This window comes from Mus caroli, unplaced genomic scaffold (assembly GCF_978045245.1).
Source record: "Mus caroli unplaced genomic scaffold, Mus_caroli_1 scaffold_9, whole genome shotgun sequence".
Lineage (NCBI taxonomy): Eukaryota > Metazoa > Chordata > Mammalia > Rodentia > Muridae > Mus > Mus caroli.
Window position 1 is genome coordinate 51,824,149 of NW_028227264.1, and position 13,058 is coordinate 51,837,206.

The 13,058-nt window shown below is 44.4% G+C and overlaps 1 protein-coding gene across 2 annotated transcripts in view; it reads right to left on the reverse strand.

Annotated features, from left to right (window-relative positions):
* Mcm9 (minichromosome maintenance 9 homologous recombination repair factor) overlaps positions 1 to 13,058 on the reverse strand; it is an 88,754-nt gene that overhangs the window by 27,618 nt on the left and 48,078 nt on the right. The gene's annotated exons all lie outside the window — the stretch shown is intronic.

The window sequence follows — 13,058 nt, forward strand, 5'->3', positions numbered from 1 at the left end:
TTCCAAAGGAAGATACATAGTCAAGGTTCCCATTTGTAATCAAAATGGACAGCACCAGGACACTAAGTCAAAAGACCTCAGAAGTACTCAGGTTGTATAAACAACCTGTAAGTGTTCCTGCTCGAATGGAAGGGCATCCTGGGACCTGGAAACCTAGAAACCATACAGCTCTGAAGGGAAAAGGTCTCCCAGTGGAAGGGCATCCTGAGACATGAGAGCCCAGGTAGCTCTGAGGTGAAACAGTGTCCCAGTGGAAGGGCATCTTGAGTCACAGTGGCCCAGGAACCACACAGCTTTGAGGTGGGACAGTGTCCCCTAGAAGGGCATCCTGAGACATGGGAGTTCAGGAGCCACATAGCTCTGAGAGGAGGCTCCTTCTCTTGTCTTGTCTTCATTGTTTCTTTTCTTCTTGGCTTCTTCTGACAAAAGAGTGACACCAGGCAGGAAATCTCATGAAAGAGATTTATTGGAGGGTCTAGGGTGCGTAGGAACAAATCCAGGGAAGGCTGCACTCTGATCCCAGGAGTGGGCAGCAGGGAATTGGACAAAGGGCTGTGCTTATATAGAATTTCTTCCTCTTCCTCCTCCTCTTCTTCCTCCTCCTCCTTCTTTTTGAGACAGGGTTTCTCTGTGTAGCCCTGGCTGTCCTGGAACTCACTTTGTAGACCAGGCTGGCCTCTGCCTCCTAAATTCTGGGATTAAAGGCGTGAACCACCACGTCCAGTTTATATAGGATTTCTTAGGGGGTGGAACTTTTTAGGGCAGAGATTTTTAGATGGAGGATTGGTGGGATTTCAAGTTCTGAGCTTGGGGAGCTCAGGGATTGGTGGATTTTTGTGGGAAGCTCAAGGATTGGCAGCTCCCCACCCCCACCCCGCTTTTCCCTGCATTGGGCCCATGGGTTAGGGTCCCAGCTGCAGCTGGCTTTTGCTGAGGTTCCATCTCTGTGGGGCTGCTGGGGTGTGTGGGGTTGACAGGTCCTTAGGATGGCAGTAGGCTGAGGCAGGAAAGGTCTACCGTGACAGCTCTTGAAGGGCAGCTTCTGCTGAGGCAGGAAAGGAGATGTGTCACCGTGGACAGCTCTTGTGATGGCTGCAGGCTGAGAAGCCCTGGTGCTGCCATTTTGGACACCTCCTGTCAGGCGTCTTACTGAGGTCATAGGTTAGGGTGGGAAGGAGGAGCTGGACCGCACTTTGGGTTTTGTGGCATGCCACTTACAGCTTTCTCTACATTTTCTCCCCCTTTGTTTATTATCAAACAATCAGAGGTGAAAAAGGGAGGGTGGTTTTGAAAGGGGCAGTATTATTCTCAGAATGCTTCCTGCTAATCCAGGGTGTCGAGGTCCTTGGGGAAAGTTTGGCCATTGATCTCAGGATATAATTGGGTGTTGTAGGCCTCTGGCTCTGTAACTAAGGGTCAGTAAATCTGTAATTACAAGTGGTTAAAGGTCTGATTACAAATCTTCTAATTTTTTTTTTTTGAAGTTTAGGTAAAAAGTTAATAAAGCAGAGAAAATTAGCAGGACTAAGAAAATGAGGAGAGGCTGGTGAGATGGCTCAGTGGTTAAGAGAACTGACTGCTCTTCCAGTGGTCCTGAGTTCAATTCCCAGCACCCACATTGTGGCTCACAACCATCTGCAATGGGATCTGTGTGTCCGCAGACAGCATGCACACACACACGCACACACAAGAAACAAAATCATTTTTAAAAAAAGAGAAAAAAAGAAAGAAAAGGAGAAGAAGGGGGTTAAAAAAGGTAGTATCTAACTCCATACTGGTCTGTCAATGATCACTAGCCAGAGACATGGAGCTGTTTCTTATGTTTTTGGAGATCTGTCTGTCTTAAGTGTTGAATTTTATCTTTCATTATACCCCATTGCTTAACATAAAGATGGTGTTCCTCCCAAAGGAAGAGACAAAGACCACCCCTTTCTGCTGTTAGTATATCTAGCTAATAGCAGAGGTTAACATCTCAAAATATGGTATGCCAGGGAAGTGGGATCAGTCTAATCTAAAGGGGATGATATTAGGGTTGTGAGTACTTCTGAGGAACTTTGGACCACTTCTTTTACCACGTCTATACCTAGGGGTTGAGAGAGTGGACTGTGTACCCTCTATACTTTGATTATGCCGGATGGGCAGCTGTGGTAAGTGCTATAGTCAAGTTTACCAATGAACCCCATCTCCCATCTGGCATGACATGGGTCCTTTATCAGAATATAAATGATTTTTTTTAATCATTTGTTTGTGCAGTGACAGAAGCTGCCATCATTGCAAATCGAGCATGCCAATTTCAGCCATTTGAACTGTACTGTAGCCAAGCTCCTTGTGGTAACAATGAGACTTTTCTCTGGAGGAAGAGAGAAAGGGTTGCAAATCAAGCTCTGTGGAAGGCAGTTTCTATAAGCTCCAAGTGGGAGCTGAGAGACAAAGAAGCCCAGGAGAGCATGGGAACTTCCAGGACAGAGCTGAGAGACAAGAGAGAGAAGGTCACAGAGGCCCAGAATGGTGTAAGGGAGCTGTGGGGCTTATCAGACAGCTCCTAGGGGGAGAAGGAAAGGAAACTGGGAGGGTCCCAGTAGACAGAGAGGAGAAAGTGCTTTAGTAACTAGAGAATTGCCCACATGGTGAGGCTCTGGAGAGCAAAGTAGGCTTCAGGAGCCAGAGAAAGGCTCCTTACTGAGGGGACAGGAGAAGCAAACAGAGCAGGTCGGGGGGAAGAAGTTGCTGGAGAGGCAGACTCTAGAATATGGAACCAAATAGGTGATAGACGGCAGAAGCCAGCAGAAACAAATGATCTGTGTATACTTTAAGACAGTCAAGACAGTAACTTGAGTCAGTTTGAAATGTTGAGACATGGACATGGCTGGAAGGTAAGTTGCAGTGTTGGAGACCCTTGTATGTTAGGAGATGGTGTGGTTGATGAAAAGAGAAGACTGTAGTAAGCGACTCAGTCTTAACCCTTCTGATTTACATCTAAGAAGCTCAGCTGCAGACAGAGCTTGCAAACCAGGTGCCAAGCCTTAGGACGGTCTCATTTTTGAGGGGCAAAGATGACCCCAGACTCTGAGAGTGCATCCCTCTATTTCAGAGACACACACAGAGAGAAGGGCCGAGTTAAGTCTGGGAGGTGTGGTGCTGGAACATGGAAGAAGGGCCTGTTTTGAAGTCTATGAAATAGTTTGCTAATGTTCATGGTGGTGGGGGTCGAGGCACAGGCCGCCTGCCTCACAAGAAGAGAGTAAGAGGCAAGTCATCCCTAGGAATGATAGAATTTCATCCTTGGTGGTGAGGACAGTGGGTGACTGGCTTAGATGTTTTCTATCTATGGTAATAGCCTTGTAAGAGTTATGTTTAGTCCCAGAGAAGAAACCTGAGGAATGCACAAGTGGACCTTAGGGGGTGAGTGAGACCCTACATTCCTGGCTAGACAGAGGTGTCTGCTGAGCTAATGTGCAGGGATGGGCTATGAAGGAGAAGGTCATCTACATATTAGATTTAGGAAACTACAAAGAGTAGGTCAGAGGCCAGAGCCTAGTCAAATAAATATGGGCTTTCCCAGAACCTCTGGTGTAGGAGAGTCCAAATGAGTTGGGTAGAAATGGGTGTGTCCTGGTCAGGCCAGGTAAAGGCAAAGCTGTTTTGTGACTGGGTAACCAGAGGAATAGGAAAGGTATCTTTAAGGTCTAGGACAGAGAATGGGAGGTCTCTGAGGGCATCATGGAGAGGGAAGTATACTGGCTAGATACTAAGGGGTGAAGAGGAACTACTGCTGCACTGATTAGCTGGAGATCCTGAACCAAGGATGGGTTCCATTAGGTTTTTATAACTGCCCATCCAGGGGTACTAACGAGGGAAGAAGTGGGACGCAGACGTTTCTTCCCTAAGAGGTCAGGGACAAGAGGCTTATATCTCCTGTGACTTTGGAGGGACATTGGTATTGAGCCTGGGTTATATATTTGGTGGGGTTTCACAATTGAATGATTGGTGGTGGTGTAATGTTTGTCTATAGAGAGGTTTTGGGCATCCTATACCTGGGGATCTACCTGAGAGGCTGATAATGGAAAAGGTGCTTCTAAGTACATAATTTGGAGAAGGGGAATGTTGATGCTTGGTGTCAAGCAGATGTGGGGAGCAAAAGAAACAGAAGCTCTCATTTTGGCTTGGAAAACAGCTAGAAAAGGAGCTGCTTTCCACCTGGGGTCTCAAGATCCAGATTAGTACATTGTAAGGGGTCCAGCAAGGAGATGGGGCAGTTTGGTACCACTGGGTTAGTGCTACTAGGAAGGAATGGGTAAGAGGGTACCCCTAAATATACAGCTAGGTGGAGGGGTTTGGTAAGCCTGGTAAGGCTGCCCTCCCTACTCTGACAATAGAGGGATGGAGAGGTGGCTCCCAGAATTTTGTCAGGACTGTAAAGTGGCTTTGATGTTCAGAAGGAAGACTGAACTGATACTGTGATAACTACCTAAGGCTCCCTGTTGGAGATGGCAGTGGTCAGGCCAAAGGAGACCCTAGTTGTCCATGGCTGGGCCAGGAAGATTGGCTGAAAGGTGATCAGGGTTTGATGTACCCATGCCATGAGGGACATGGGGACAGTCAATACCCCACAGTTCTTTGATAGCACCTTGCACATGGTCTTGGTGGATTATGAGATTGGAACTGAACCAGAACTCAATGACTCTCTTGACCACATTTGGAACAGGTACATGAAGATTCTCCGGCTTTGGGAGACCAGGATGCCTGGGCTTTTGCTTTGCCCAGCTGAGAGGCCTTAGCCATCATTGGGTATTGTTATTTTGGGGCATTTTCATCTCTCCCATGGTACACTCTGAACACCTCAGCTAAGATTTTCACCTGAGGTCCTTCCTATAGATGTTTAACTTTGGCCCTAAAAACATGGGAACTTTGGAGAAAGAAGTAGTTCATAAGGAGCTGTTTTCCACCTGGGTCTCAGGATATAGATTAGTATATTGTAAGGGGGGGCCTTTGGAAGGCAGTCTAGAAATTTTGATGGATTTTCATATCTGACCTTTTGGAATTTTTCATAATTTACCACCTTAGAGGTGGCTTTGTAGAGACTGAGCAGGAAGCAAGTTATAAATTGATTCTTAGCTAAGATGCTCCCTGGGATATTTTAATTCCAATCAGGGTCCTTGTCTGGGACTCCCCCAGCCCTGACTGGATGGGCAGCTTGTCTCTGAGGAGGGAGAAAAAGAAACTAGAAAGGCTTAAGAGGAAGGGAATACGGTAGTCTGGGTTGTGGTTTGTTTAGTGTGATTAAAAACAGTGGAAGAATTATCTGGTTTGGGCTTCACAGCTAGGAGGGGCTGATTTTTCCTTGATTGGCTTATGTCATGTGGTCACTTTTTAATCAGAATGGGAGTGAGGTCACATGGCAAAGTCCATTCTTTCAAACCCTAGAAAAGTTGACTGTCAGCCATGTGACTGCTTCCATCCTGATGGGGGCTAAGATGGCAACAACCACATATTTCCTTTGTGTTAAGTTAACACCTTTGTTAGAGATTTTACAGGGTTTTAATCATATACCTTAGCAAGCTTGGAAAATTAAACCAAAGTCTCAAAGGTAGGGATGAGCAGCAATAGTCCCTATTGTGAGTAGTCTGTCCCTTTATATTGCTGTTCTCTCTTTTCTCTGTCACATAGTCAGGTAGTTCACCTGATATGGGACAGAGATTTTGGGGGAATGTTTAAATAAGCATGCTTGGATCTAGAGGAGGCAAAGCCATGCACCAACTCTGAAGCCAGCTTTTAACTAAAGTGGGACAGCATAAACCACTCTAATGACCTGAAAGAGCTAAAATCCTGTAAAACTGAATCCAGTAAGATGAGAGAGAACAAAGAAGGCTTGGAGACAGGAAAATTGTAAGGTCTGTCTGACTGCAGACAGAGAACACTGCAGGAGGGAGCTGAGAATTTACCAGGTAGTGAGAGCACTGAAGCTGGCTACTCCTTTGCTTTCTCTCTCCCCTTCCTGCTAGGTTGGCTTTCTGGCTCCCATTTTACAACAAACTTACAGAGCCATTTATGGTAACTTAAAAGACAAGATATTTGCATTGTTTGGGGAGAGATAAACAGGGTCTGGAGAAAAGAGGAATAGGAAATGGCAAATCTCTTTCCATTTCCCAGATCACCGGCAATATTGTAAAGATCCCAATTAATATTATGATCAAGGATGCTGTTAGGCAGCCATTTGTATTGATTATCTAAGGGATAGTAAGGCCAAATTTGATAGGACAGGCAATTTAGGACCCTTCAGGTTGGGCTTTAGATATGCAGGTTGGAGGTTTTCTAAGAGGCATCTCAAGGGAATGAGAGGGTAGGAAAGATACTATCTCCATGGATGAGAAAAGGGAAGTGTAATGTCAAGGGCATCCTTAGACTCAGGGAGGACAAAACCAGGACCAAGCTGTTCAGTGGATTATCACAACTCAACAGGGTTCAGCTTAGCTGGCTAAGCGAAAGAGTCTGGGTGCCTGGTACCAGGACTTTCTCAGAAACCAGAAGCTGGGAATAAGAACCAAGCTCTTGTACAGGGTCTCCTCCACAGGAATGGTTTGGGAATAGACTCACAAAGGCTACGAGGGTCTAGAGGAGTTGCAGAATATACAGGCAGTTCCAAAGTTAGTAGTAGAAAGGGTGGAAATTGCCCAGTAGTCCCTAGGGAAGCTGCAGAGTCACAGCTGCAGGGGTGAGGGTGGGAGGGGGATGGGATAGGGTCAGGGTAGACAGGGTGGCAGGAGGGCCTAAGGAAGCTGCAGGGAAAATCCACAAGGGCCTAGAGGAACTGAAGGGAAGGTGAGAAAAGGGCAGGAAGGGGCACAGTGTCCTAGAAGGATCTAAGGCAACTGCAGACTTGCAGCTCCAATGGAGAGAGAATGGGGTCAGGTGAAGAGGGCCAACCATAGCCTTAAAAACTGGGTCTGGGGCTACCTCTACCTCAAAGAGTACCAGGGGGTGCCGAACATTCAATGGCCACTTCCTGGGACCCAGGGAAGCATTTATACCAACCAGAAGGGATCAGTGAGCCAGGAAGTGAGATTGCTGCAGGTCAACTAGGGGTGGGGCCCAGGGATAGTGCAGCTCAGACCCCAGGATTAGGGAGCACACAACACCAGGTATCCAGGTGCCAGAAGACCTGAGAAATGCTTTGAGTCATCTAAACTTGATCTGAGTCTTCTGCCACTCTGGCTATTTCAACTACCTCAGTTTATCTGTAAAAGGAAATAACAATAGAAAATAGTGAGTTTGAATGTGTAAATGAGCAATGGTGACACATGCCTTTAATCCCAGCACTTGGGAGGCAGAGGCAGGTAGATTTCTGAGTTCAAGGCCAGCTTGGTCTACAAAGTGAGTTCCAGGACAGCCAAGGCTATACAGAGAAACCCTGTCTTGGAAAACAAATGTAAATAGAACAAAGGAAAGGGCCTTTAAAGGACTATGATAAGTACTCACAATGGCTCGTACTATAAAACAAATGCATTTCTGGCCAGGGTCACTAAGGTGGGGAAATAACAAAACGAGAAGTCATAAATTGCAAGCAGCAAGAATGAAAGAGAAGACATAATTATACATATCTTAAAAAGAACTAAGAAAAAGGAAATACTATGAGCAATCTTATACTATATGTATATTAGTGTCATTATGCAAAGTTTACCTGACCTCATATGCCATGTGAGGTATAAAAATTAATTCAAAACTGTTAGAGATTAAATATAAAATATAAAACTATAAAAATAATAGGCAAAAATCACAAGAAATGGGAAGTTCTTCTGTTTTCCAATGCCATTCAAGGAGAAGTCACTATTCCATCTGATGAGTATAAAAATGAGTAAGTTGAAAAAAACATTTTTAATCAATCAAAGAAACAAGGTCATGAGACAAACACTGGCTAAAGCTGGAGACAGTCAAGTAGATGCTGAGAAGTACAGCTTACTTGGCTGAACCTTTGTGAAATGAGTATCTACACAAAGAAAACAAAACCCAACAAAGCAATACGAATTCCTGAAAGGTAACTGAGGTTTGCTGGAGGCATGAAGTGACAAGTTGGAGTAACAAATCACAGGTCAGAGTCACAGGGAACCCACCATACCTCAGTAAAGTGTTACCTCTAGAAGATATAACCTGACAGTGAAGACTTTCTGCTTCTGGCAGGCAGAAGAAAAGGACTATTTAAAATATGCAAGATTTGCTGTTCTTAACAAGATCTGTCCTCAGGAGAAATTATTTTACCATAACTTAATCTACTTGGGAGGGAAGATGTCTGTTTCCAGCCTCCCTTCCTAATCCCATAGCACCGGAGGGTGTGAAAATAGGAAAAGAAAAGTAAGACTAAGCATTTGAAAAAGACAGAGGCAAGAGACTCAGTAAATGGCTTCAGGATGCTCCAGCTATGCCATGGCTAACCTCTACAAGACAAAGGGCCTTTCTTTTTTTGTGTTTACATTTCATAAGAAAACTCCAGGGGCTAGAGAGATGGCTCAGAGGTTAAGAGCACTGACTGCTCTTCTGAAAGTCCTGCGTTCAAATCCCAGTAACCACACGGTGGCTCACACCCATCTGTAATGAGATCTGATGCCCCCTCTTCTGTGTGTGTCTGAAGTCAGCTACAGTGTACTTAGATATAATAAAAAATAAATCTTAAAAGAAATAAAAACTCAGCCGGGCGTGGTGGCGCACGCCTTTAATCCCAGCACTCGGGAGGCAGAGGCAGGCGGATTTCTGAGTTCGAGGCTAGCCTGGTCTACAAAGTGAGTTCCAGGACAGCCAGAGCTACACAGAGAAACCCTGTCTCGAAAAACCACAAAAAAAAAAAAAAAAAAAAAAAAGAAATAAAAACTCCAATGCATAGCACAAGGCAGAGCCACAATCTGAAGGGACAGAACCACAATGTAAAGGGATAAAACCGCAGTGTGAAGGGACAGAACCACAGAACCACAATCTGAGGGGACAGAACACTCATCAGACTGAGATTCCTGTTTGGCAGAGATATTGAAATTATCCAACAGGATTTGGGACAACTCTGTTAACACCACTGAACAAACAGAGAAGCAGAGAAATACAAGTCTAAGAAACAATGGAGAATGCTACCATAAGCACTGCCCACTAAGCAGTTATGTCAAGGAGTACTATGAAAGCAGGCATATTCTAAACCACATGGTTCAATGACAAATTCTCAAGAGAAATTAAAAATCATTTAAACTAAATGGAAATGAAAGGACAACTTACAAAACAAAACAAAACAAAACAAAAAACCCCAAAACCAAAAAAACCAAAACCAAAACAAAATCTTGCAGGATAGTGCAAGCAATACTTTAGAGGGACACTTAAGATACTGATCATGGTTAGGAGGAAAAATTACCTAAGCTTCCATGTTAGAAAACCAAAACATGAGCTATACCATATCCAAAGTAAGCATAAATATAAATCAGCATAGAAAGTAGTGAAATTGGAAACATGAAATCAAAAGAGAAAAAGCAAAACCAGAAGCTGGATCTTAGGGGAAAAAATATCAATAAAATTGTTAAACCTCAGAATAACTAAGAAGGAAAGGGGGAGGGGAGACGTATCACATGGACATAAAAGAACAATACAGAGGGATTATGGGTAATTCTATACCCACAGATTTGATAACCTGAATGAAATGAACCAATTCCTTTAAAGGAATCTTTAAAGATACAATCTATCTAAATGTAAAATAGAGACAGTCTGCATGACCAATACCTACTAACAGTCTTTCATTACAAATTAACAACATTCCCAAAAAGGAAGCTCTAGGATCAAATGGAGCACCTTACTAAACACTTAAAGAAGCCATTGTGTGAATCCTCTACTATCTTTCCCAAAAGGTGAAGACAGAAAGAATACTGCTTAGCTAGTGCTGAGGCCAGCCTTATTTCCTATAAAAACCAGACAAAACCATACAGGAAAAGTATAGGTCATTGTGTCTTATAAATAAAGATGCCCAAATCCTCAACAAAATACTGGCACACAAAGTCAAGGTACAAACAGTCATTTTATGTCGTCACCCAGAGGATTTCTCTCACATATGCAAGGATGGTTCAACATTAAAAAAATACGTTGATGCATAAATCCCATCAACAGTCCACTGAAGGCATAAAAATCACATGAGCAAATCAATAGATATAACAACAGCGGTTTTCAATCCAACAGCCATTCATTATTTAAACAAACAAACAAACAACAACAACAACAACAAAAAACTCCTAGAAAACTTGAAATAGAAAGAAATTCCTTAGCTCAATAAAGACCATCTTAAAAAACAAAGCCCTACAAGTAACATGGAGAGAGACAATGGAGACAATGGAGGCTTGAAGCTTTGCTTGTCCCTTACCAACAGCGCCTTTAAGGAGAACTAGCTATTGTCATAAGACAGGAAAGGGAAAAGAGTGAAAGACCAGTGGAGAATGCAAAATTATCAGGACATAGTGCGTGAAAGGCAGCCTGGTTCCTGATCGAGCTAGGTTTAAACACTGGAGACCCAGCAGATTAATCTGCAAGGGGCGGAAGGAAGTTTGCCACATGCTCCCAGTCACAAGGCTCCTGACAGGAGGCCCCAGCTCCATAGTTTCCTGGCCTTGAGTCACATAGGCTGTGAACTCTACCCCCATGGTTACCTGGCAACAGCCAGGTAGGCCCAGCCCACTATAAAAGGAGCTGTTAGCCCCCTCAGTCTCTTACTTTCTTGCACTCACCACTCGTTCCATTGTTCTCCCTCTCTCTACCTTCCCTTTCCCCCTTCTTCCCCCCACCCCCGACGTGGCCATGGCCAGCCTCTACTTCCCTACTCTCTCCCTCTCTCTGACTTTCTACAATAAACACCTTAAAACCATGAACTGTCTCTTCTCATCAGGATCCGCTGTGCTGGAGCAATGGAGCAGGTCTTCCCCTAACTAACTGCACTTCTAATCTCCTGTGGGAGGTCTCTCAGCTTTCTCAGCCATGGCCACCAGCCAAGACAAGCCGCCCAATGAGCAAGCCTAAGACCCGGAGCCCTTCCCCCTGCCCTTTTCCCTTCTGCCCCAGGCCAGAGCCTGAGCAAGGGCCCTGCTCCATTCTCAACTCTTTCACGTCATCCATCAGAGCCTGTGGTGTCCAAGAGCTAGAACCTGTTGTCCCCCACCCCTACCTCCCTGCAGGTCTGGGAACCCCGAGCCAATTCCGGCAGTTCTGTGGGGACCCTAGACTGTGCCTTCCCCATCCTTGGAGCCGGATCCTGCGCTCGGGGGAAGTGGAGGTGGGGAAAGCACAGTCTGTGATGCACTCAGATGTCCCATGTCCTGCCTTGCCAAGTGGCCTGAGCCATGGGCCTGACGTGGGACCCCATTTTTAACCTATAACTGGTGCTCTCACCCCGTGGTAACCAGCTGGAGTGCTCTCCTACCTTTTCCCCTTCAGCCCCCACCAGAGAACACTCCGTTCTCAACTCTTTTGCAATATCCAGCTGCGTCTGTGGTGTCCAAGAGTTAGAACCTGCTGTCCCCAGCCTCTATGCAGGCCCAGGGACCCCAAGCCAACTCCAGCTGGTTCCGTGGAGATCCCAGACTGTGCCTCCCCCACCCCTGGAGCGGGGTCCTGAGGCTTCTCACAGACTGACACCCACCGCACAGCTGCGTGGGGTCTGAGAAGTCAGACTTCCCATATCCCGCCTTGCCCAGCAGCCGAGCCCTGGGCTGGACGCATTTAACCCAAATGCGCCTGTAATCCCAGCTTTGGAAGGCAGGCACTGGTAGATTTCTTTTGAGTTAGAAGCCAGCCTGGTCTACATAGAGCAGTGATTCTCAACCTGTGGGCTAAGACCCCTTTGGGGGTCACATATCATATATCCCGCTTATCATATATTTACATTACAATTCTTAGCAGTAGCAAAATTTCAGTTATGGAGTAGCAACAAAATAAAGTTATGGTTGGTTAAAAAGTATTAATGGGCCACAGCATTAAGAAAGTTGAGAACCACATTGATGTACAGAGTTCCAGGATAGCCAGACCTACAAAGACAGACCCTGTTTTAAGAAAGAAAGAAAGAGAGAGAGAGAGAGAGAGAGAGAGAGAGAGAGAGAGAGAGAGAGAGAGAGAGAGAGAAAGAAAAAAGAAAGAAAAGAAAAGAAGGAAGGAAGGAAGGAAGGGAAAATCAATGCAAAATTAGTATAGGTCAGAGGAAGAGAACAGAAAGCCCATATAAATAATCTATTGATTTTTGGTAAAGTATCAAAGATAATACAATGAAACAAAGAATAGTCTTTTCAATAAGTGGTGTTGGAACAACTGAACATCTGCACATAAAACAAGTAATCTAAGTATCTAGGTACAGACCTTACAGCTTTTAAAAAAAGGATATATACATATATAATGTATATGAGTACACTGTAGCTGTACTGACGGTTGTAAGCTATCATGTGGTTGATGGGAATTTGAATTCAGAACTTCTGCTTGCTCTGGTCGATCCTGCTCTCTCTGGCCTAAAGACTTATTTATTATTATATCTAAGTACACTGTAGCTTTCTTCAGATGCACCAGAAGAGGGCATCGAGTCTCATTATGGAAGGTTGTGAGCCACCATGTGGTTGCTGGGACTTGAACTCAGGACCTTCAGAAGAGCAGTTCGTGCTCTTAACCACTGAGCCATCTCTCCAGCTCAACCTTATAGTATTTACAAAGATTAACTCAAAATGTATAGACTTAAATATAAAACATGAAACCATAAAACTAGGATACAGTAATATGTGAATCTTAAGATTTAAAATTATAGGGCTGGTGTGGAGGCATATACCTTAAATCTCAGCACTTGGGAGGCAGAAGTAAGCAGATCTCTTGAGTTCAAGGTTTGTGGTTTATATAAAAAGTTCCTGGGTAGCCAGGACTATATAGTGAGGTATGTACAAAATAAAACAACAAAAAGAACTAGATAAAATACCTGGATATATACCTCATTAATAAAGATACACAGATTGACAAATAAGATATTCAATATAGCAAATAATTAGCCAAATATGAATTTATAATGAGATAGCATTATA